The sequence below is a fragment of the Miniopterus natalensis genome, chromosome 15 (assembly GCF_054644295.1).
Source record: "Miniopterus natalensis isolate mMinNat1 chromosome 15, mMinNat1.hap1, whole genome shotgun sequence".
Classification (NCBI taxonomy): Eukaryota; Metazoa; Chordata; class Mammalia; order Chiroptera; family Miniopteridae; genus Miniopterus; species Miniopterus natalensis.
Window position 1 is genome coordinate 14,390,478 of NC_142095.1, and position 25,932 is coordinate 14,416,409.

The following is a 25,932-nucleotide window of genomic DNA, read 5'->3' on the forward strand; positions in this document are numbered from 1 at the left end:
CTCTTTTCTTCTCAGAGGGACTGTGTCGGTTTCTGTGCAGGGATGCTATTCTTGTTTCTCTCCACCACTCATCCACTTGGGCCACAGGACGCTACAGCCTTTCCCTCAACTCGACTCAGTTTGCCCCACTGATTGTTAACCTGTGGGCTCAGGGCCTCCAAGCCTTGGGCCCAACTGATTAGGGCAACCAGTATATTATTGAAGCTCAGGGTCAACACACACAAAACCTCTTCCTCAACCCGCCACTGATGGGGTCTGGCATTAGTCCTGCTGGCCTGGCAGGTGTCTCACACAGAGCCCTTAGCATCCACATGGCCCAGGCCCAAGCCAGTCTGCATATCCCAGGTGTTTCAGGGGTTATCTGCCTGACTGTAACCAGGCCGTGGCCAGACCTTCAACCCCAACCCATTTGGTTGAGTCCAACACAAACTTACCACCTGGAACCTAATCTACAGCCTGCTACAACCCAACACCAAAGTAACCCCTTGGATAATGACACCCACATCAAGCCAAGCTTTTCAATCTCCCTTTGGGTAATAAAATTTGGGCAGCAGCCCTCAGTGCCTCAGCTCACAGAGGTCTCACTTTTCCTGTTCACCCCTTTACCTCTGTCCTGTGTTTCAAATGTCCCAATGAGCTTTGGTGCCAAGCCTGCCCACCTGACTTAGGGCATGGAGGGAATTCTCCCTCCGCCAGTACAACAAAGCTGGGTGATCCTATCTTGTGAGCCAAGAGCACTCATTCACCCTTTTATTTGTTCACACAGCAAATGCTCATCACATAGTCCAGCGCTCTAAAACTTTAATGTGCATACTAATTACCTGTGGATCTTATTAGAATGCAGGTACTGATCCAGTGGGGCTGGGATGGGGCCTGAGCTGCTGCATTTTTAACAAGCTCCCAGGTGATATACCTGCTGACATTTCGTGAATGAGTGTCAGTAATAAGGAATGTAGGAACTCAGTAAATATTTGTTGAATGTTAAATGAAAACCTGCATCAAGGTTTTGAACAATAGTTTCAGTTTAAATAGAAGAGAGAGGCATGATGTTGGTGAGTTGTTGGTAAATGCCAGGTAAGGGGCCAGCCCTATGGCGTCATTCATCCTGGTAGCTTTTCCCCCACTGCCCCGCCTTTTGCTAAGGGAATCACAGCCAACCTCAGATTAGCATTTCAGTTACCTGACTTTTTAAGCCTTTTTGAACCATACAGTTTTCCAAGATGTCCTGTGTAAGCATAGCTTTGCATTCACACACACACACTCACACACACACACACACTCCCAGGCACAGCAGGCGATGCCTAATGCCCAGCGATGTTGGTGTAACCAGTAACCCACATCCCCCAACCTTACTGGCCACCAAGACTTCTGATGATCTTTCACGCTTATCTAGATTACCACCAACCTCACAGAATTTAAGCCGGGTCAAAACAGAAGCCGCCCAGGATATCACAGAGAGATGAGGCCTCCCCCCACCTCCCCCCTGCTCAGCCCCTTCCCCTCTCACTGCTTCTGGCTTGATTTCTTTGCCAGCACAGATTTCCAAGCCAGCAATCTCTGTACCCTCGGAAAGTTCCTTTTTCAGCTCAGCATAGCTGGTGGGGAGTTTGCTGTGGGATGAAGGAAGGCGGCCGGGGGAGGTAGGCTCTTCCACACGTCATTTGGGAGCATTCTCGACGGGTAATAAGAATCTTGCCTCTCGAAGAGCTCATTAGAGATCCCCCAGAGGCCTTGTGAGGAGGCTGGGGTTGGAAGAGGGCGATGCTAATGCCTGGTGAGTGGTAGGGCTGTCATTCCACCTCACAACTCCGGCTCCCACATAATGATCCACTTGCCCCAGCTCCTGGAAAGGGTGGAAGGCTCATGCATCACCCCCTGCCCGCCTGCAGCCAGGCGCCTGCTGCCTTCCTGTGGACCTGAGACACGATCGCCCAGACGGGCCTGGGCAGACCTCTGCTTTCGCAGCTGTGCTGAACCGGGCGCATATCTTTGAAAATAAAAAGCAATGGTAAGGTTTCCTATAAGCATCACCTTAAACAACTTGAGCTTTGCTGCTAAACCTGACCCCTCAACAAGTTACATTTCATCTGTTCTCTCTGGAATGGGCTTTCCTTCCAACTTAAAAAGCAAGTGGGCTAAACCAGAGTTCCTGTCCGGCTGTCAGCCCTTCCGTTTAAGCTGCCATCCACGTGAGTTCACCCCAGGTCATGAATCCAGAACGGCCATGTCCCGTGACCACCATTCGGAGGACTTCAGGAGACTACCAGCAGCATTCAACAGCTTTTTCAGTAGGCAGCGTCTGGCCTCCGAGTCTCGATGTCCTTGCTGTTATCACCACTGTAGATTTAACAGGCATCCGTGGACTGAAGGGACTGTGAACCACTAACAGTCCCTCATTGTAATCACTGAATCGGGGACATTTATTGCAGGATGAGCCCAGACAGAAGCATCTTAAGGCTCCACTCTGCAGGTTATAAAACTTGTCCAATGTCACGCCAATTCAAAACCGTGGAAAAACACAGACAGGGGGAGGCCTCAGGCTGAATTTGGGAGGATGCATTGAAAAGGCGCTGTTGGAATTAGAAACGGCTTGGATTGGGCTTGTGCCATTAATGCATTTTAGTTTTGGGCTGTGCCTGGTGACAGTGTGGCATTTTCAGCTTCTCTATTGGATGACAGTGGCTAAAATCTGGAAGATTTTAAGAGTGTCCTTATTAACTGTATACTGACAGTGTCTCTAGGGTGTTATCTATTATAATTTTTTAAGTTAAAATGCCCTTTTCTGTTTGGCATCTCACTTTCCCCAGAAGAAAAAGGAATACAAAAGGTATGCAAAAAGAAAAAAAAGTAGAACACCTAGATTCCTGCCATTCAGATCTTGTTTTTCAAGGCTTATTTGTTATTATTCTTTAAAGGTGAGATATAAGCTTTCTAACCCAAATTTTTTCACTTATTAATGTAAGTGGGCACCTTTATATGTCCAGGAAACCTTCATCTATCCAGCTATTAGCGAATTGTAGCCTGCAGGCCAAATCCTGCCCACTGTCTAATTTTGTAAATACTAAGATGTAATGGGGCACAGCGTGCTCATTCATTTGTGGATTGTCTCTGGCTGCTTTCGAGCTCCAGCGGCACAGTTGAATAGCTCCTGAGCGTGGTCCCTGGACCAGCAGCAATGGTATCATCTGTGAACTTGTTAGAAACACAGAATCTCAGGCCATATGCCAGACCTACGGCATCATAACCTGCATTTGACAGGATCCCCTGGGTAATTCTTATGCACATGAAGGTTTGCAGTTGCAGAGCAACCTAAGTCCCGCCCTTTCCTTCCATCAAGTTCTCTCCCCCACCCAGTGGAAGGAATGAGGAAGCATGGGCTGTGGAAGCCCAGAATTACAGCATCAAATCAAAACTGCTTGTTATTTTTAGTTAAAAGAGAAAAGAATTGCATGCTAACGGGGCTAAGAAACGTTCATTCAAATGCTGTTTATTCAACAGGCTGCAGTTGCTTCTGGCAAGCTGCCAAGGTTTATTTAGGCTGGAGAGAAACTTAATTTATTTTTTATTTTTTACCAAATACACAGAGAGACAAGTCCTATTTCATTAGGAACTGCTTGAGAAATAGTTTCCTTTCTTGCTTTTATATATAGGTACAAAATGGCCTTTGTTTGCCTAAAGGGACACAAATGTTTCTTGAATTCTTACAGACAAACTGTCCGTTAGGAAGGAATGCTGAGCTCTGGGGACACGGGCATGCGGTACAGCAGCTGTCGCAGTGTTACCTGCAGGCACTTCTACAAGTGGAAATGCTTGTCCGAGGCCACTTCCCAGGAGAGGTGGTGGGTGAGCAGGCCGAGGGGAGAGCCGTCCAGGCTGTTCCACGTCTGGGACTCTCTGCGGGGCCCTGAGAGGGGAGCCTGCCCTGGGCTCCGGGCTTGTCTGCTTGCTGGTTGAGCTGTCACCGTTTGGGGGGGAAGTTTCATTAAAATAGGGAGAGGTTGTTGAAGGAATCATGGTGTATTGATAAGCGCCTGGGCTTTGGAAACAGGCTGACCTGGATTATACCCCAGTGTTGCCACTTACTTAGTTGTTCTGTTTCCCTGCCTCCCTAAACTAAAACACTTAATATTAGTTATTGCTATTATTATTATGAATTAATATCTCTCAAGCTGCCTTGTGAGTACCACATGTCTTGATGCTTTTTCCTTTCTGCTCTGATTGCTGAGGGGTGATCACCGTATTGATTCACTCTCTGCCAAAATGCACATCCAGGGGCTACTCTGAGCCAGGCCTGCTGGGGGCTCCCTGGGAGGGGGGATGGAAGGAGGCAACCTCTTCTTTCGAGTTGATAGGAGGGGAAAACTCAGGGATGTCAGCTCCTTCGTATCTTCCTTTGAAATCCGAGCCCTAGCCCGGGGTGAGACCCGACACAGAGGCAACCTGCAAATGCATTTGTCTTCTCCCCCTGGGCTTCTACTCTCTTTGGTGCTACTCATCCTTCAAGATGCAACTCACACCACATCTGCTTCGGATGCTGTCAGCAGCCCACCCTGACGCAATCGTCACCTCTTCCTGTGAGTGCGCCTGGGGGCTCGCTCTGGCCGTGGAGTCCGTTCTGCCATGTGCAGCGCTGCCAGCGCCGGGAACTAGCCCAATGCCCCTCTCCCGGGACCCCGCAGTCCCCACCAACAGCCAGCGGGATTGCTTTCTGGGCTGGGTAACCCCACGGTGTGCGTGGACCGTGGCTCCCCTCCAGCGACTGAGCTTGAGAACATGCCCCTTATTGCTTTCTTTTCCCCGTCTCTGTTCCCACATCCCTATTGGGATCACCTCCAAAACAGATTGCTCATTCTCATCTCCGGGTCTGCTTTCCCTCCTCTCTGCTTGCTGAGAGCTCCCCAGGAACAAGAATTGCTTCGCGCCTGTTGTTCTGGAACAGTCTCCCCAGGCTTCCCCGGAAAGTCTAGAGAAAAGCCTACAAGAGGATGCAAAGGTTTCCCACGTCTGTCTGCAGCCCCCGGGAGCCTCATAGTGTCCGCCAGCCCACACCCGCCTCCACCGCGGGCCAGCTCTCCCTGCTGGATTCTTCCTTCTGCCTGCAAACATCTCCGGTGAGCACCTCGCAGGTGCCCGTCTTTCCCAAGAGCTGAGGTTAGCTGGCGGCCTGTGATTTTAGCCATCCGATGGATTCAAGAGAAGTCAGGGCCTGTATTCCGTGCGCCTGTGTTCTTGTTGCCAGAGTGGGAGGGATGCTCTTCTGGGCCCTCTTCCGAAGGGAACCCAGGAGGCCCAGCATGACTAGGAGCTTAGCCCTGCTCTTCTTGGCAATTTCCCTTCCTCCCTGGGTCAGGACCCATCCTCATTAGCCTAACCTTCCTGTTAGTAATCATCACACAGACGTGCACAACTCCCCAAGTGCTATTAGGCTGAACTTTTTTATAATTACACATTTGGTTAACCTTGGGACCGCTCTGTAATTCTTCAATCACTGCTTCTCGCTCTGCCGGTTGAAATCCAGGGAACCTTAGCATAACATCACTAGCTCCTAGAGAAGATGTCAGTGCAGAGAGGGGTTGGGAGAAAACCACTAATGCATCCCAACCATGCCAGGGTAGAGCAAGGCGCTGAGAAGGGGAAACCAACCCAAAACACTTGAGTCCAAGAAATACTGGGAGCCTGCTATGTGGCAAGGGGGCCACCTAGTTGTTTGTATGAAAAATAATATTATAATGAATAAGTAATAACACAAGAAGAAACCGTGTTCCATGTACTCACAACATAAACCTGCTGTTGCCCACCCCTGTGTCTCCCCCACCCCCTCTTTTCTGTCTTTGTCTTTCTTTTGGGTTCTGTAGTTATATTATCATTTTTACAGGGAAAGAAAGAAACAAACCTGGAGCTCACAACGCAGTATAATAAAAAGGAAATGAAACTTAGTGTCTGAAGATAGTAAAGTGCTGAAATACAGCAAATGAGAGTAAAAAAATAGAGTTGCCGTCCTAGGGCCCCATTTAGGATGACAGACCACTGCTTGGTTGCATTTCTTAAAGCTCTTGGGAATATTACTGGGTTTGCTGAGCTAGGAGCTGCTGTGCTTCTCTCATTTCCTGGATTTTAATGCTCACTGGCGCATGAGTCCCTGGAATTCATTAGGAATATATGAAATAAAAATTCTTTATTATTATTATTATTATTGAGCGAGCATGGCAGACCCCCAAAGAATCTGATGAAAGCTGTTGCAGTCACTCTGGAGCAGTGCACATGTAAAGTCATGTTACAATTGCATTTCCTTTTAAGGTTGAGCCCCCAGAGGCCTAGAACAATAAAATAGATGCCATATACTGCAATTAATTAAAAATTATTAAGGCCCCAGGTGGGCTATTTAGCATATAAATCATGTCCACAGACCCTATCTGGCCTCTGGTACCTGTTGTTAATGACTTCTGGTTTTAGAAACACTGGGGCTGTCACGTCATCTGCCAGAGTCACTAGGAATCATAGATGATCCCCAAACTGAGGAGACTCAGAAGTAAGAACTATCTTGCATTTGCGGCATGACCTACATTCAAGAAGAAAAGTCATATGTCAACCTTACAGTGACAACTTGGCAAAGAACATTACCCTCGAGTTTATAGTCCTGTTTTCTCTTTCTCATGGGGCCCATCAGTCAGGTAGGAGATGGCAGGGGCTCCAAGGCAATAGGTGGAACTCCAGCTATTGGCTGTGTCTTTAATAGTGACAGAGGGAGGAATCAGGCAATTTGAGTAGATGTGGTTTTCTTTTCCTCTGCATTTCTCAGTGTTTTGGTGATTGTCAATGAACTTTGCCCCTTTTAGTTGTGGAGACAGAAATAAATAAACAGGAAAAATTTCCACTGGAGTCCAGCCAAGGACTCTGGAAATCACGGAATCAGTGAGTGTGGACCCCATTTGGCTCACCTCCTTCATTTTACAGAGGAGGAAACTGAGGCCTGTGAGGTTACGGTCTTGTCTCACTGGTGGGCAAGGCCTTGGAATTTCACAAGAATTTTATGAGGCTATGACATATTGAGTTTCTTAAGGAATTCAGTTGGAAAGTTGGGTCTCCATGTTGCTACTTGTGTTGGAACAGGACTCTCAGTTTTCAGGTCAAATCTTGTGAACACTTGTGTAGCTGAAGAAAATTATTCTATTATTAAGGGATTGTAGGTTTTTAATTGGTATTGTGGACTTGACCTAGGTAGACCAATGCTATAAGCCAACTATGTTGAAGGGAGAGGGCAAGGTCTTTCATCATCAGAGGGGTTTAATAGGGGATCTCAAGTCTGTTCATCCATCTAGTACAGCTTTTCCCATCTTTAACATCAGCAACTTTCTAGGTACACAGGCCCCTATCCTCAGATTTATGGGGCTTCTGTTTGTTCTGGGCCACTGACAAGGGTCAGTTGACTGATGGAGTAATGTAGATAGAATGAGCAAATTTGGGAAGGGGTCAAATGATGTCACTCTTGCTAGAGGAGCCATAGGCTCATCACTGGCTGTTGAGGGTGAGTGTTATTGATGACCTGAGAAGGACATCTGGCTACATGGTAGAGATAATAATAGTATGATACACCCTTCACTGGCAACCAGAGTCTCTAGACATGAACTCAGCTCCTGAGAGCTCCCTGTTAACTGATTTTACTTTATTTTATTCTTTTTAAATTTTATTTTATTTCTTAGGTGGCTGATTTTCTAAAAACAATTCATGGCAAAGGCGGCCACGGTACTGCTTTGATTGAGACCCAGTGGATGTAGAATGCATGTTCCTGGCTCATTGGATGTTTCCTACATGTCTCCAGGGCCCCAAACTGCCTATTTCTCTGTGCTGAGGCTTCCATGGCCCTTCTCACACCCTAGCTGAGGCCTGAAGGTAGTTAAGACAGCAGTTCCCGCCTCCACTCCCTTCTCTTCTCTTGTTTGCTGGGCTGTGGTCATTGGCATTTAGATCAATGAAGAAACTAGGTTCCTGGGTCTGTGCAGCCCATTTCCTCTTGCCATTTTTAAACCTTAGAAGATTGCCTTATGTGACAGAAAACATTTCATGTGAGATCGAATTTTAAGGAGGAAATGAAGCAGGTGGCTTCGCTGAGCTCAACGGGGCAGAACGTGAACTCTATCTGTCCTTCTGGTTATTGAATCTCCAGGGAGAGCTCTGCCAGTCAGGCTACCGCTTCTTCCTAAAATTCACCAGGAGCATAGCCTCTACTGAGGGCGAGGGCGGAGAGCCTGGTGGGGAGTGGGAGCCAAGAAGGATGAATCAATCAGAAAGCACCTTAAAAAGAGTGTGCCAGGCTAACCCCCAGCAGCTGGGAGGCCTGGGCTGCAGAGGCCAGATGCTCTCATGCTTGTCAATAGCAGCTTTGCAGGTAATCGCAGCACGGCCCCTTCTGCCTGCACTGGCAGTTAGCATTTTATCTGACAGCTCAGCTTGGGCAGGGGGAGACAGTCCAAGCTCTGGATTTGTTTTATCACCGAGGCTGCTCAAGTCCACAGAGCTCCCTTTATTTGTTTCGGTTAGCAGTCAATCCCCGCTGGAGTGGTGGATGCACTTGGCTGGCGATGGGAGCAGCTGGAATTGGTGCCCCTGCAGAGCGGGTGGGTGGGGCCCTTCTACCTGCTCGGATTTAAATGCAGAGCACGTCCTGGTGGGGTAACAGGAGTCCCAAGAAATAACTGAGCCCAGGGACTGTGCTTCTGACACAGTGTCCGTCTTTGCCTCATTCAGGCAACGGTTAGGGAGAGCATACTGTGCCCGCAGAGTAGGAAACAGTGCGGGGAGCCCGCCCCCAAGGAGGGAACCCTGCCAGCTTCTCTGAGAGGAAAGGGATCTGAAATGCGACCACCACAGCACTAGGGTTAAGTGGGCAGCCTCAGGACCGGACACGCCTGTGGTTATAACCAGGTGCGTCACTGCAGGATGTAGTTTCCTCTCTCTAAATGTCATTGTCTGTATGTTAAGAATTAGCAAGGGTCCTGGTTCTCAGTGTATTTGCATCAGCATCACCTGGAGGGCTTGTTAGAGCGAGATCAGCTGAGCTTTGCCCAGAGAGTTTTTGATTCAGCAGGTCTGGGGGTGCAGGTTTGATAATCTGCCTTTTAAAAAGCTTATTTTATTTTATTGTTGACAGTATTACAGATGTCCTCCCCCACCCCCCTTACCGCCTTCCTTCCAGCCCCTGCCCCCGCCCCCAACACAGGCCTTCACCACACTATTGTCTGTGTCCATTGGCTATGCATATATGTATATGAGCTCTTGGGTTAATCTCTTCACATCTTCCCCCACCTGCCCTCTGAGATATGTCGGTCTGTTCCATGCCTCCATGCCTCTGGTCTTATTTTGTTCATAAGTTTATGTTCATTAGATTCCACTTATAAGTCTTTCTCTGACTGGCTTATTTCACTTAACACAATACTCTCCAGGCCCATCCATGCTTTCACAAAGGGTAAAAAAAAAGTTATTTTTAAAAATTTTGAATTACAGCTTATGTTCAGTGTTATTTTGTATTGATTTTGTGTGTACAGCATAGCAATTGGACAATCAGATACTTTACAAAGTGTTCCCCCTGATATTTCCAGTACCCACCTGGCACCATACATAGTTATCACAATATTATTGGCTATATTCCATATGCTCTACTGCATTTTTTATATATATATTTTAAATTTTTCATTGATTCTAGAGAAAGAGGAAGGGAGAGGGAGAGAGAGAAACATCGATATGAGAGAGGAACACCGATCAGTTTGGTTCCTACTCTGTTGTGTTTCAGCATTTGTGAGCAAATGTCTTTTACATTAAATGGGAGCAATCCACTGTGTGGGTGAACAGGTTCTTGGTCACTGCCTATGGACATTCAATTTAGACATCATGATAAGAAGGACTCAGTGAGGACTTGTTTCTCCTCAGCTTTAAAAGCCTTCTATGACTTCCCGCGTACTGGGACATCTAACATTACATAATCTTCATGGAAGACTTTGAAAAAGGTTAGAGAAAAAGAAATTTTATTTTATAAAATGTAGTATGGCCATTGTCTCAAAGAAGCAGTGTGGAGTTCAGGAAAGATCATCAACTTTGGAATGAGACATCTCTGGCTCTACCACATACTAGCTCTGTGATTATGGGCTGATTGTTTTAATGTTTTGGAGTCTAAATTTCCTTCTCTGTAAAGCGGAGATATTAGTACCTATTAAGATAGAGATGAAGATGAAATAAAACAATGCAGTTAGAGATTTTAGTACAATACTGGAGCTCAAGGAATAGTGGATCTGTAACAATGCACCTCATTTGGCTTTCTTGGTGGAGAAGTTATAGCAGGTATCAGGTGGGGAGAAAGGCGGAAGCGAAGCTTCTCTAGATTTGGAAGAAGGATGACAAGTGGGCTTGTTTGGAGTTGTCAGGAAACCTCTGTCTAGTGAGCTGCGTTAGGTCCCCTTTCTTCATGCCCTGGTAGCACCTTTGCTTTCCCTCCCAAAGTTCCTGTCACAATGTGTGGAATGAGCCTGTTGACTTACCTGCTTCCCTAACTACACTGAAAGCTCCCTGAGGATACAGAAGTGTCCTCCCTACGCTCACAGCCCAGTGTAGAGCTGACCCCAAGTGGGTGCTCTCCAGACTTCTTCACTGAGTGGATACATGAATGAATGGACGGTTGCTATGAGCCTGCAAGTGTGACAGAGTGAATTTGGGCCAGAGGACTGCCTCTTAGAGTTTGAAGAGGAGGAGGAGCATGGTAATAGCGTGGTGCCAAAGGGGGTGAGTGTATGTGTGTGTGTGTGTGTGTGTGAGTGAGTGCGTGTGTGCGCTGCAGGAGGTGTATGTGCCTCAGTTGCAGGACATCAGCAGTATAACCCAAGTAGCCGGAAACCTGCCTTCTGGTTCAGGGCCCATGCTGAGCTTCAGCAGGGTTTGCTGTGGAGGTGAAAACAGAAAGACCCAAATCATTAAAAAGTGAGTAAGACAAAGTGAACTTTAAATGGCTGTCATTAGGGTCTGCCTTTTATACGCACAGTGAACACAATGAGCTAATTAGGAAGTTAACAAGCCCCTGATTTGAGTTAATATCTGGCTTGATTGCATCCCATCATTATTATTACAGACAAGGGGTGAATTCAAATTAAAGTTTCCATGTCAATATGAGATAATTAACTGAAGCCTGTGGAGACCTTGATTGGATACCATCTATCCCCCTTCCAAACACACAGCTTGTCAAGGCCTGAGGAAAGAAAGCTGGCTTGGCACCCACCTTGAGGTGACCAGGAATCCTGGTGGCGAATTGGTCTGGCAGATGATGCTGTCCTTATTTAGAGTATTAAAAGAAAAATTCCCACAGACACTTCCTGATCTGGTAGGCTCTTGTTTAGCAAGCCACGAATTGGGCAGCATCCAGTAGGCAGGTAGAGAGGAACTTTGATGACCTCTCTATAAGGTGAGAGATTTTTATAGACCAAAGTGTGCAGGAACAAGGAAGTTATACTGGATATTTGCTGACTGGGTAAAGCAGGTTATTTTTCTTATATGGAACAAAAGGAAGTCTTGTAGTTGAATTAGGTAACTTGTGCTAGTAGGTAAGCACTGATTGGTTGACCTAGGCCTTCCTTTTCTGGGAGACAGACATTAAGTTTTAGTTTGCTGATGTGGGGCTTAGCATAAGTCACTCCATCTTGGGCCTAATCTGGTACTTTAGCAAGAGTTAAGCTCATATGAATCAAAAGGCCTCCTGCAAAGTATATTGTGTGTAATGTGAGAATAAAACCTTTTTATTTCTGTATCTAACTTTGAAGGCAGGGCCCCCCAGTGCTTGGCACAGTCTCTGACAGAGAAGGTACTTGGTGTGAGTTTGTTCAAAGAATGAATGACCAGTTGAGTGAGGGCAGTTCTATAAGTTGAGTGGGTATTGGGCGATGAAGAGGAGGACACTAGCATTTCTTGCATACCTAAGTACCATTTAAAATAATGATTCTTCTTTTTAAGACAACTCTGAAATTGATGAGATGTCCTGTTTCTCCACGAGTAGTTTTACCTTTTTTCCAGCCGTATGACTGTAAGGAAGGTCACTGACTCTTCCTGGCCCTTAACCCTCTCATCAGTAGAATGGGAATAAAAATAAATATTTTATAGGGATGTTGTGAAAATAAAATAAAATAAACTATGTAAAGTCCTTGGCAAATAGTGGACACAATATCCAGATCCCTTTCCTCAGTAAATATTTTTAGGGTAATTGCATGGTGGATTTAAAGACATTGCCCTACAAGGGTCCTTTGTCAGGCCCTAGGTGTGATGATATAGTCACACAATTTTTTGTTTAGTCCTTATGAGATTAGTGATCATCCAAAGAATTCCCTGAATCAAAGACAGAGGATATTCCATACCTGAGACTTCATTGCCCTGTAACACCAGGAGCGTGAAGTCCAGCCCTGGCAGATACCAGGCATTAACCCAGAAGGAGGAGAGGGGGGAAATTTCCAGGGGAAGACAGCACCAACCATCAAGGCCACTCTCCTTCTTGGTAGTGATGTTTGGTAGTCCAGTGCTCTGTGGCCACAGCCTCCCCCTGGGGGAGAGCCCCACACTCCCAGGATATGAGCCTCCTGTCATTGCATCATGACTCCCAAGACAGAAAGAAATCCTACAAGGATGTCTTTTTGTGGCAGTTTATTTGCTTCCAGAAGGATTGTTGGAGATTTCACTGCCTCGTAATGTGTCTGGTTGGGGAAAACAGTATCGGTTTTTTCCTTAGGAGGATCTTTTTTATTGCCTGCCATAGTTCTCTGCAGTGTCTCAAAACTGCAAAATTGGGAATGACAAAACATGCAAAAAATGAGTCATAGGTAAGAGTGATAGTTCAGAAATGACAAAATAGGCTGTAGGTGGGATGCCATTTAAAATGGAACATGAACAGTATTGAGGTTTTCTTTCCCTTGTTCTTTCTACCCTCTACCCCCTTATCTAGGAGCAGGGGAGTAATGTGTACTCCACACATACAGGCCATTGAGGGATCAAATCATAAAATCACACAATTAGGAGCAGGGAAAGGGAACAAAGGGTGAGGCCAGAGATGCAGGCTGCCATGTATACATAAGAATTTTATTGCTGAAGCCTGGATTGCATTATCCTCTCTTTTATCTGGGACAGGAAAGTGAAGAAAGGGAAAATAAGAGGAGAGTGGGACATGGGAAACGTCAAACTGTGGGTTTTTAGTTTAGAACAAGTTAGGCAAAGGCTGAAATTCTAAGGATCACATATTGTACCAGCATAGTTGGTGTATCAGCTAGTTATTGCCATGTAACAAACCACCCCAAAAGGGAAAACCAGAACTTCTGCCTAAGGTGGGACTCAATAGGATTAGCAGATAATTTTGCTATGGTTTAGGTGGAAATGAAAAACTTGGATAAAATCTAGTGGACAGAAAGAGAGAGGATGAGGCTATGATTTATAAAAATACTAATTATATCCTATTCATTTGCTTTTGTCTATTGAAGAACCCCTGAGTGTGAAATCTGTTTTATTTGTTTTCACCCTTTACCTGAATAATTGTAGAATCAACTCCTTGAATACTATTGGTCACCAGCCTTCTTTCCCTCTTGTAGGTCCTCTGGCTATACCCATAAACTCATTTTCTGTTGTTAATGTCAGTCTATGTCAGCAAAGGCATGGAGTTGTTTAGGACCTCTAAGAGATGGACCACACAGAAATGCAACATTTTATTATTCCATAAATGGAAAACCCAAGTACTTTTTCAGAGTGATTAAACTCAGCAACTAATCCATTATTGAGGTAATTAATTTTTAACTTGCTGAAATGTTAGAGCACAGCTGGCTGTGACACCGAGAAAAAAATGACTGCTTATGGGTATTAGAGGCAAAGGGATTAAACCAAGTATGACAAAGACAAAAAGTTCTCCTCAGTCAGTATAACAGGCCTGAAGGTATCTGATGTTGTCTTTGTTAGAAGTTAGTAGGGTAATCCAGCTTTTCATGTGCTAAACCCATGTCACTTACACAGCTGTACTCCTTGGCGTGTCCCTCAGCTCCTAAGAATAATCAGTAGGTTTCCCCTCAATATTAACTGAAAATTACAAGGTGCGACCTTGAAAGAGTCACTTCTCTCTGAGTACAAAATCACAATATCAGAACTTGTCAAAGTTGGGGACCCATGCTGTAGGCAGTAATTCCTTCCCCAAGTCCCCCTTCCAATGCTTTCCCTCCTTTAAATTCCACATATTTATAATTCCAAATGGTACCATGTTGCAGGAAATGCTATATCATCACTTGATTGATAATAGCCCTCATGTGGAAGTTATTCAACTCATAATAGATCTGCAGCAGATGTAAAAGATGAAAAGGAAGGTTTTTTTAAGTATATATGCTATTGTGATGTTATTATGGTTCTTTTCCCTTTGAACTATTAATAGAGGGAATGAAGGCATTCAAAGCATTGAAACATTAAGTTATCCTGGCATTCCTGAAATAAAATCCATGTGGTGATGTCGTACTAACTTCCATTTGCAGTTATTCTATCAGGATTTTCAAATCAATATTTGTAAGTGAAATTGATCTCTTTTTCCTGCCATCTTATTCAGGAGGCTTTTTTTATTTTTCTGTTTAATCAGTAATTCATAATATAGGAAAGAAGCAGTGACTTGGAAGGGACCAGAGGCATAGAGGCCTCACCATAGCTTTGGGAGTCTTGGGCAACTCCAGCAACTATGGAGGGTCACTGAGAGGGGCAGCTTCTCTGAATGGTAGCTCTCACAGGGCAAATCTTTTAGGGCCAGCTTGATAGAAATTTTTTGGCAACTATATTTTTCCTTTTATGTAAGTAAAACAAGTTCATTTTAGCAAACACAGATAAGCAAAGAAGTAAAAGATTAATATCACATGTAATTCTAGCATTTCAGAAAATATCACCGTTCCCATTTGTCTACATTTCTTCCCAGGCTAGCTAGATTGCTCTCAAAGTTCCTTAGCTATTTAAGCTCCAGTGACCCATGAAGGTAACTTGATTGACATTGAACTTTTTACTGGCTCCTTCCCTTACCTCTTTTCCCCACCTCCTTACAAGTGTTTGTTGAGATCACCTCCCAGATAAACTACCTGCCCTTGAATCCATGCTTTGAGGTGCATGAATCATGTCTCTGGGGAACCCAAACTAAAACAGAGTTTCATCGAACCCTGATTCAACCTCTGAAAGTGAAACAAGAATCAAGGAGAAAAGTATTTACTAGAAACAGGTAAGAGAAGAGGTAGGTACAAAGAGGAAGGGGTATCAATTTTGGTAAAAGGGAGTATGTCATGTAAAATGATTCTATTTAGTAATGTCCCTGAAAATAAACCACATGCCTATTGTCAGGGCCAGAGCATAACCTAGGAAATACAGTCTGTAGTATCTCTGAGAAGAGATCCAATTGAGACCACTGAGCATCTGTAATGGGCATATTTGCAGTTCCTAACCAGCCCCGATAACCCTATAGTGTGAATATTAGCAAGGGGATTGGTTGGTTCTGACTTGTTCATAGTTCATATAACCCACCACTCTGATAGAAGGTCATGGTGCAGGAAAGGCCACTATTCTGTGAAACCAACCACTTGAGGAACTTCTGGAGAAGATCCAACAGGAGTGCTCTCATCTGCAGTGCCATTTATTTTTTCCTCCCAGGGATCCTGGGTGGTACTGCCCTGGCAAGTGCACAAAATCAGTTTCCTCAGCTCCATGGAAGAAGCCCCTGGACTGAGGCTTATTCCTGACATACCTCTCCTTTTATTGGTTGAAGATTAAGCAATGCATTTACTGTTTCAAGATAAATTCAAACTTGTCTTTCAAATTTGTGAGGTAAATTTTAAATAAATATTCAAAGTCTGGAAAAACAATGACAACTTTATCATACTTTGATTATGGTTCTTATTTCTGTCATCCTTTGCTTTTATAGGAAGATGAATGAGCTAAATTGAATAGACAAATGTATGGAAGAAAGTTGGGAGCTTCTTGCAAACTCCTGTGACTTATCCTGAACTTCAAGAGGTGGAGGGAGAAAGGTTTGGAGAGGTTGAGAGGACAGGGTGGGTGGGTGCTGAGAAGTAGGAATGAATACTACTGATACGTAGGCTGAGGCCCTTCTAGAGGGCTTTGGTTGCCACTCTGAGGAATGCAAGTTTTACTGTGGAGTTAACAGGGATCCACTGAATGATTCTGAGCATGGGAGTAATACAGTCAAAATAGTGAATGGAGTCCCTCTACAGATTTTCTTTTTCTGCCATGATTTCCTTGTCATTCAGAGATGTCATACAGAATAGATTAGGTTAAACCATATAAGATTAGGCTTGACCATTTTTGTAGGTCAAAGGAGTCCAATATTGGCAATTTCATGTGATTTCATCTAGTATATTCTACAAGAGGTAAGTGGAACTGGCTTGAAGCTTCTGGTTTTGAAGCAGAAACTACAATATGTTCATCTTTCTGTTCATTGGCAGCAGCTATGTTCTGCCAGCTGAAAGGTGAGCACAACCTGGGAGAGGATCCCCAGGACTATGGATACTCTCCCTCCCTTTCCCCCTGCCTGATGGAGTCAGCTTGCAGGCCAACATCAGAGGAGCCCTGCTCATGTCACTCTTCCAAAGCCAGCTTCTGGAGGGAGGAAATATCAGCATGTGGTCCTGTCTCCTTCAGTTTCTCAGAAGTAGGAAGAGCAGCTGGCATCTTCAAAGGACTATGGTTGCCCTGTGGATCCCCCAGAGATGTCACCAGCCTTCCCCTGGCAATCACGTGAACCAGATGGCCTTTAGTGAGGCCCTGTGAGAAGGGGAAAGAACGGGTGTGTCAAAACCTTTGTTGAAGTGTGAGAAAAGGAGGAAAGAGGAGGCCAGATGGAAAGAGGGAGAAAGGGAAAGAATGACAGAGAGGCTATATTGAGAAAGAATTGGAATTAGAAACAGAACACTAGCTTACTGCATGTATCTGACATGATGAAAATGGGGGCAACTGAATTGCCCAAATGTGAACCGAAAACATAACCTGTTAACAGATTTATTTTTGTTCTGTACATTTATTTATATGAAAAAAATGCTAAAGTGTGCAGTAGATCACCTGGATTGAAAATAATACAATCGTATTGAATCAATGATTGAGCAATGATTTAGAAAGACCATTGCCCCTCTGGATTTTAGTTTTGGCTATCTCTCTAGCTGCATAGCAGGAGGCCTTTTGTCTCTTCATCTGTCTGCCCTCAGTTATTTTAACTTGCCAAGTGACCCAATCTTATAGTTGTTGAAGGTAGTAATGTTTGGGAAGAAGCTAGCTTGGTGGGACTTTGGCCTCCCGCTCCATCTCTTTTGAACCATGGCACTGCGGGAACCCTCTTCTCATTTTTTATTGTCCAACTCTCCACTTGATGAAGCTGGAGTCCTTCTTACAAAGCACTTCTATACCCTGTCCAGAGTTCACCTAGCAGAGACCTCCAGGCTTCTCCCTATTTCCAAGAACTGCTATCAAACTGCTTATTTAAGAGTCCATGAGCCACCATCTCTCCATTCCTCAGTGGAGACTTGTCATCAATGATGGTAAAAACCAGAAAATCAGCGTGCCTGCTAATAGAAGGCATTTCCTCCCCACAGAGGATTTCAGTGGACGTGGTCTGATTCTGAAAATGGCCTGAACATAATACTTCAGATAAACATAAATGAGATTGATGAAAGTACATTATCAATGCCCCAAATCCAAGGCGTCTGGTGGATTTCTATTACCTACTTTTCCACTCGAGGAGAAAGATTAGTTTCTGCTGCTTTCCCTGAGTGCAGAGAGGGAAGGTTGTGGTTTTGGTTGAGGAAGCACTCTTATTATCCACCCCTATTTCTAGAATTTTTTAGATGTCTAACTTATTGACTCGAGTTTATAATTTCGGCCTGTAACCTTTAGAAAAAAATGATCCTTTCCCCTTGAAATTTATCATGCATGGTTTTAGCCCAGAGGAGGACTTTTTTTTGAAAGTTTAGTAAAATCTGCCTTCTCATCATAGCTATAGAACTATTCAAAGAGAAAAGAGCGATGTTTTATCTATAATATCCCGGTACACTCCCTAGGTTCCTACTCCCTGATGTCATATTTAAGGATCTGCTGAATATACATAAAGGAGAAATTCTGAGTTTCATATATTCAATGCTCATTCATCCAATACTTATTACTTGATGTCCATTTTCTGTTTAAAGGGCATATTTGGAGTATACAGTGAGGGTTAGAGGCACTCATGGGAGACATTACAGAGGTAGCCCTATGGGAGGAGCTAGAGTAGCTGTAGCAAAGGCTTTTGGTCCCATTTATAGAGTGGGCGCACCTGTCCCCTAGCAGCTCTGAGTCTGCCTGATAAGGGCTGAGAGCTGCATTGTTCTCCAGAGACTTGCTCTCTGCTACAGGACCTATATTTTTAGGAACTGCCTGAGAGGTTATACCCCTTTCTTCGGGTAGGTAGCCACAGCTCATGACTAACTGAAACAAGGTACAAAGGCCTGACCCCATTGCTTCCAGCTATATCTCATCAAGCATCCAGAAAAGCACACCTAATTGGCTATCAGTTTTGGGAATTATGGGAGAAATTTATAAACAACTCTCCTTTGACATTGGTGAAAGGGGGAAATAAATGTGCAAGTGCATCTGTTGAACACACACTTTGCTTAATGGTGGGAATCCGTTGCCAATAAGCCACAGTTCCTACTCTCAAAGACATGATTAATGTTGTTCTTTTAAATTCAGTTTTGATGCCAGACATGATCACAGTTTCATAAATGATTTCTAACTGCTTGGAGAAGTGTCGGACCTGGAGAAATGCTGAAAAAATATGTTGATACAGTCCCAGGACTGCCAGGAGCCCATTTAGAATACTTGACATGTCCCCTTCATAACCTGCTGCAGAGTCACGTGATTCCACCTTCTGATTCCAGTCTTTGGTTTTAATGGGAACAGATCTCTCCAGTGGGATTTTGAATGTGTGTGGCAGGTCCTAAACTTGTTTTTTCCTTCCAAGATCTTCCCACAGCAAGATCTGACAAGAGGCCATCTTGAGCACAACTTCCAACCTGTTTTTCCATTTATTACATCCTTTTACTCTCTTCCTCCGGCCTTCTAGACCGTTCGATTTTCAGCTCTGCATCTACAGAGTGAGCCAGATAAGGTCTCTAGGGCCAGCAGTCTTGTTTTATTCTGTGTGAGCAAAGGCTAGCCGTACATCTGAACATGATTCTCATGGGACATTTGCTTCTGATTTTAATCATACAGCTTGCAATGATTACAAAACTCAACAAAGGCAAATTTTATTCCAACTGCCCCTCAAATAAAAACCATGGTATTGAAAGTGGTCATGCTTTAGATAAAAGTGTTTTTGAAAAAAGAGACCATCATTCTGCTTCATTCTTATTCCTTTGTGTGTCCAAGAAAATAAGGGTGCAACACAGGGACCAGCCTGTGATGAATTACTTTTCTGATGGTATCACCAAGGGACCTCAGTGGGATGAATTGCTTGATGTTTGTGACATGTATTTCAGACTCTCTGTGTACCTCCAAGACCTCTGATTTGAAGTTGATGACTCCCTTATGGTTTTTATATTCATAAATGTATCCAAAGCTTTTTGTATTTAGCTCATGCCAAATTTCTGGTAACGAATGTGTTAAGTTCCTACTTTTAACTTTCAATAAAATTTAGTATTCCCTTTACTTAACTGTTAAGAAGTTTACCTTTAAAATTTTTTATTTTTTGTGGAAGGGAAGTTATCTCTCATTTTAGTTACTTCTCTCTTTTGAAAAGTGGTCTACTCTTTTCCAAAAACATCTGAGTTCTGGGGATTGTTAGGCAACTTTCCTGAAAGCTCTTCACAACCCAGTAGAAAGCCTCTCTTGGGGCCCAGCTTTATAGTTCTTTCTCCCCATTTAGTGTGAGACTCTCAAAAGCAAACTTTGGAACTTATTATTTTTATAGATCTTCTTGAGCAAAGAATGTGATTTTTGGCCACAGTCTTCCTGGATGGTGCAGCTCAGACACAACTTTTGAAGGCTTATGAAGGCTGTCAAGCGGCCTCCCACCCTTTGACTTGAAAATAACTACATCTGTTCTCTGAAAGTAGTTCAGAACAGTGCCTGAAAAAGACTGGTTTTAATAGTGGGAAGGGAAAGAAAAGATTAGGGACAAGTTAAAGAATGGGGAAAAAACTTCATGTTTTTGTCCTTTAACCCAAGTAAACTTGAGATGCATTGCTAGCCCCTGTCTGTCCTTCCTCTCGGCATTGGCCCTCTTGCTTCTGAAGCTTTGCTTCATGAACACAGAAGAAGGGGCCTAGAGGGCACTGCTCCTACCTGCTGGCTTTGGAGCCGGGCACTGCCATCCTCTGCAGACATTGTACCACTGCTGCATTCTCCTCCCAACTCCATGCTTTCAAACTTGCCCAGTGAACCTTCCAGGCTTCCTGAATGATCTCCTAGCAGGATTATGATAGGTGGTGAAAAGAAACAAAGTTTTCCTAATTCAACCAAGCAAAGAACTACCATTCTTGAATCTTTACTATGTATTAAGTCCTTTGTTTAATTAAACCCATTTAATTCATTGACTCAAATAATAAACTTACCCCCAACCCCCAAAATGCTAGAAGATTAAGGAGTTTTATTATCCCATTTTTATATAAGAAAACTGAAACTTAGCAAGACTGATAAATAACTTGGCCAAAGATTTACAAGTGATAAGCAGTAGAGCAAGAATTTAAACTCATGTCAGACTAACTTCAAACCACATACCCTTAATCATTTCGCTGCTGTGCTCACTCCCCTAAGAGCACAGGGAGTGATTATTTTAACACCTTTTGCCAGGTTCTCTTGGCCAGAAGCAAGTCATGGGCTCCACCCCCACTCAGAGAGAGTTGATGGAGAGGCATAAATCATCGGGAGTCATCTTTGAATTCTGCCTTCCATAGGAGAGAAAGTTCAGAGATGATGGAACATTTAGAAGTGATGTAAACCTGAAAGTGACAGAATGGTCACGCAGCGTGGACTTAGGCATAATGTGGCCTCGTGGGTCTCAGTCCCAGCTGAACATGCGAATCACCTTTGGAACTTTAAACAAATAGTCCTGCCCCTGGAGAGTCTAATTTATTACTCTAGGTGCAAGGATGGGGAACCTTTTTCTCTGTGAAGGCCTTTTGGATATTTATGACATCATTCTCGGGCCATACAAAATTATCAACTTAAAAATTAGCTGTGAGCCCGGCCAGGCCTGGCTCAGCAGTTGAGCATTGACCTAGGATCCAGGAAACTGAGGCTCAATTCCCGGTCAGGGCACATGCCTGGGTTGCGGGCTTGATCTCCAGTGAAGGGCATGCAGGAGGCTCAGCCCATCAATGACTCTCCATCACTGATGTTTCTATCTCTCTCTCTATTTCTTCCTCTCTCTGAAATCAATAAAGACATATTTTTTAAAAATTAGCTATGAAAAAAGCTCCTAGATTTACTGAATTTCGAGTCCTGCCTGTGATTGCCTTGGCAGGGCCAGACCAAATGATTTCGTGGGCCATATATGGGCTGGACGTTCCCCACCCCTGCTAAGGCCTGGGCATCAAATTTTTAAAAATCTTCCCATTTGATTCAAATATGTCTAGGGTTGAGAAACACTAATATAATCCAACTACTTTATTTCATAGATGAGAGAATTTCAGTTCAAGAAGGTTGTGTCTTGTTGAAGTACATGCATCCAGTCAGTGACAGAGATAGGATTGGACCCAGGTCTCCAACCTGTTGTCAGGCCTTCTTAGCACTGATAAACATATGTTACCTTGTGGAGGTTTTCTAATTTGTCAGGTGAGATTCTAAGGGCAAAAAGTCCCTAAGTTGCAGGTAGATTTGAATTAAAACAGGTTGAATTCTCACTATTGTATAGCCAACTTCTTAGTACCAACATGGATTTCCCAGACTGAGCTTTCTGTCAGCAGCTTCAAGAGTAAAAATATAAATAAAATTCACTTATTTTGGGGAAGTTGATATCCAAACCATTTCTGGTGCTTGGGGAAATGTATTTTCCATTGTGGCTTAAATCATAAATTATTTGATGTTTATGTAAGATGTTATTCGTTTTCTGACACGGGCGAATGATCACATGGGCTGTGCCATTTAGAAAGGTGTTTGAGCTCTTATGAATTATTATGCAATAATTCATAAATCTGAAATACCAAACTATATATACCCACTGGTGGGCTGATGGGTCCTGATTAGTGGATAAGGCCTTTTCCTGGGTTTGGCCACGCCTTTTGTTTAATACATATTTTTAACCCTCACCCAAGGATATTTTTTTCCATTGCTTTTCAGACAGAGTAGAAGGGAGAGAGAGAGGGAGGGAGAGAGAGAAACATCCATGTGAGAGAGACACGTCGATTGGTTGCCTCCCACATGAGGCCCAATCAGGGCCAGGGATTGAGCCTGCAACTGAGATACATGCCCTTGGCTGGAATCGAAACCGGGACCCTCCAGCCCGAGAGCCAATACTCCAACCACTGAGTCAAACCTGCTAGGGCTACCATCCATTTTCTAGATGAAGAAACTGAGGCTCAGAGGTGAGGGAGTGACCTTGGACAAGTCATTTCACCTCTCCCAGCTCAGTTCCCTCACTGTTTAAGGGGAGAGGTGATAAATTTACATCAGTGATGAGAGAGTCGTCATTGATTGGCTGCCTCCCGCATGCCCCTGACTGGGGATCCAGCCTGCAACCCGGGCATGTGCCCTGACTGGGAACTGAACCTCCATCTCTTGGATCCTAGGTCGATGCTCAATTGCTGAGCCATGCCCAGCCGGGCTGTGATGATGCATTTAAAATGAACCTAACCACATTGAGCTTAATCTAGAATAAGGAAAAGTATGTTAACTCATTTTGAATGAAAACTCCTCTAGCTAAGCTGAAGCATGTCTGTAATTTCTGTAGAGCCCTAAATATACAATTAAATAGCGTGTAATCATGACAGTCACCATGGAAAGACAGCATGAGTTCCCAGGAGGCTAAGGGCAATAGTAATTAATGCGCCTTCAATTTATGCAGGTTCTTTTATTTTAATAGCAATTTGCTTTCCTCTTCATTAGAGGAAATTGTTACCATTTACAGAGAAATGCAGTTACTGAAAAATGCAGTCCTAAGTCTAAAGAGACACACATAGCAGCAGCTGCATGAGTCTGAGAAGAAAACAGTTTGTGAAAGCAGCTCTCTGACCTGACATAGGGCCCTAGACATTGACGTCTGTCTCTCACAAGATTGGGCAACCGTACAAATGCCATCGTCTTTCTTCCTGTCTATCTTGTAACCAGCAATGCCTGGGTGTCTTATCTTATCATGAATTGTGGGGACACAAAGGACTTGGGGAGAATCACTCACCATTCAATCTCCTGCCTTTAGGCTGCTTCATACAACTTCTCCAAGGTAGAAGGAAACTCCCATTTCCATGACCTTGTAAGAAGGCAAGTTCATAACCTTCTGATATTGCTGATTGATCATTAATAATGTTAACAATAACCACTACATGTAACACACCTAATACAATGTTTAGCAAATAATAAATACTTGATAAATTTTAGTGATTGTTGATTTGATGATAACGTGATGATGATGATGGTAGTGGCAATGACGATGACTTCTTTCTCTAGGTTTCCACTCCTGTGTTAAGTGTTTTACGTATTTCTTCCTCGTTTCACCTACATAAGAGTCTTACAAGGTGAATGTCATTACCCTTAAGGAATGAGGGTAAGGCTAGGGAAGCACAGGTAACATGCCCAAAGTTATTCAGTTAGTGAGCGGAAGTGGCCAGATTTGCATGCATGTCTATAGGACTCTATAGACATGCTTAGCTATTCTATAATACTTTTATTTACTTTTTTGAAGTTATTTCAGTTAGGAGCCCATTCCACCATTCTGTTTGCCCTCTCTTGCCCTAGCATCCAATAGCAACAGCACCAGTTTGTTTTCCCCTCCAACTTTTTGTCTGAATCCAGTCCAACTTCTAACTACCTGTCACCCTCCTCCTACCCCTGCGAAGGAACCGATCACTGTCTCAGAAACATCTCTGGGGTTCTATGACTTTCAACCCCACAACCGGGTTTCAGTCTTTCGGCCAAGAGGTGCATCAGATAGAAGTATGAAGCTTTGCCTCTCACAACCTTTACTCCTGTCAAGGATCCATGTCTCATGCAACACTGGGGCCCCGTGACCCCCTGACTTCTACTCACAGTGCTGTGGCGGTTTGAAGCAGAGAAGTGAGCGAGAGAAGGGTACGTGGGGTCATTGATAGATTTCTTCCAACCCTAAGGTCCAAGAGTCTGCGATCTACCCCTAACTTGGAGACACAGGAGGCTCTTTCACCAATATCACGGGTGGTTAACCTTCTGCAAGGACTATGCATTCACGGTTGTTTCGTATCTATTGTGTTTGCAAAGTGTACTTTTGCTAGGTAGCCTCAGTCCCCATTCTTCTCTGGGCTGTACTGTTACTAAGGCAACTCCAACCCTATTTTTTTTCTTCCTTCTCTTGTTTTTCTCACTTCAGGCCCTGGCTTTCTCTTTTTCCCATCTTGCTCATGTTTCCAACTTTTTAATGGTCTTTCTAACCCCTTTCATTCGTCCTTTGCTGATTATCCACACAAATATTAATTAAATGGATCTTACTTGCCGCATATAAAGTCAAATGCGGGAAGAACTGAGATAAATGCCATGGTCCTAGACCTCAAGAGTTCACAGTCTAATGACAGAAGATAGTGGTGACAAATGCTATCAACACAGAGAAAAGAGAAAAGATACCCTGGGGCAGGGATAAATAAATCAGGGAAGGCTCTAGGAAGAGGCAATGCCAGAATTGATGCTCTAAATGATCAGAACTAAGAATATCTCATTTTTGTTGCTCCAGAGAGTCTCATTTTCCCTCTTCCTTTTCACAAGATTGGGAGAGAAAATCTAATCTAAGTCTAATGGAAGGTACCTAGAGACCCTCTCAGAAGTGACCATATTATGACTGAATAACATGAATGCTCTTACGGGACAAGGGGAAGAGTTAACTGACTTGAGAACACACCATGCAAAAAGCTAAAGTGTAGGAAGCCCAAATTTGCATCTGTAGTACAATGTCACTGAGCACTGGGGACTTAGATGCATCAGAATTAAACCAGGGTTTCATTTCTCTTACAGAAAGCACCCTTCTCCCTATATATTAGGTTATATAAGAAAAAGCTTTGAATTTGGAGCTATGAAGGCTGATTTCTATTTATTTCCATTTCTATCTCTAACTGACTGAGTTCTTGGACAAACCATGTGATTTACTTGGCCTGCCATTCATTTGTTAAACATGGGAGGAAACTCCTGAGATTCCCCATAGCTGTGATGTTCTGCAATTTTATAATTTGATTCCTCAATGATATTAAATGAAAAGCAAAAAAAAAAAAATTGCATGGGAAGGTTGGAGAGGTTGGGTAAATAAGGGTTTCTTTCAAGAACATTGAATTGCATAATTCACGTTGAACTCCAAATTATCATTAAATATATAAAGATATAAATAAAGAATCTTGGGATCTCAAGAAGGAATACAGACAGTGATGAGAGAATTTCACTGTGTTACAAGTGTGTGAAATAACATGGAAGAGGAAGGGGAGAAAGGTGCTGACCTAAGTAACTTGGAAATAGAAATTTGTAAGAGTTAAGGCAAAGGAACTGTACCCTAGTTGATAAAGTTGTTTCTATGGGGGTATAGTTAACAATTCTGATTCTGCCTGACATGTATACTGGAATAGAAGAACTAATTAAGTGGCTAGCATATGGTGTGAGTGGGAGGTTACTGATAAGCAAGGGGAGCAAGCTAGAATGGTCCATGTGGCAACTGGATTAGAGTTGGAGATATCAGCATGAACTCCTGTTTAGCTTAATGTA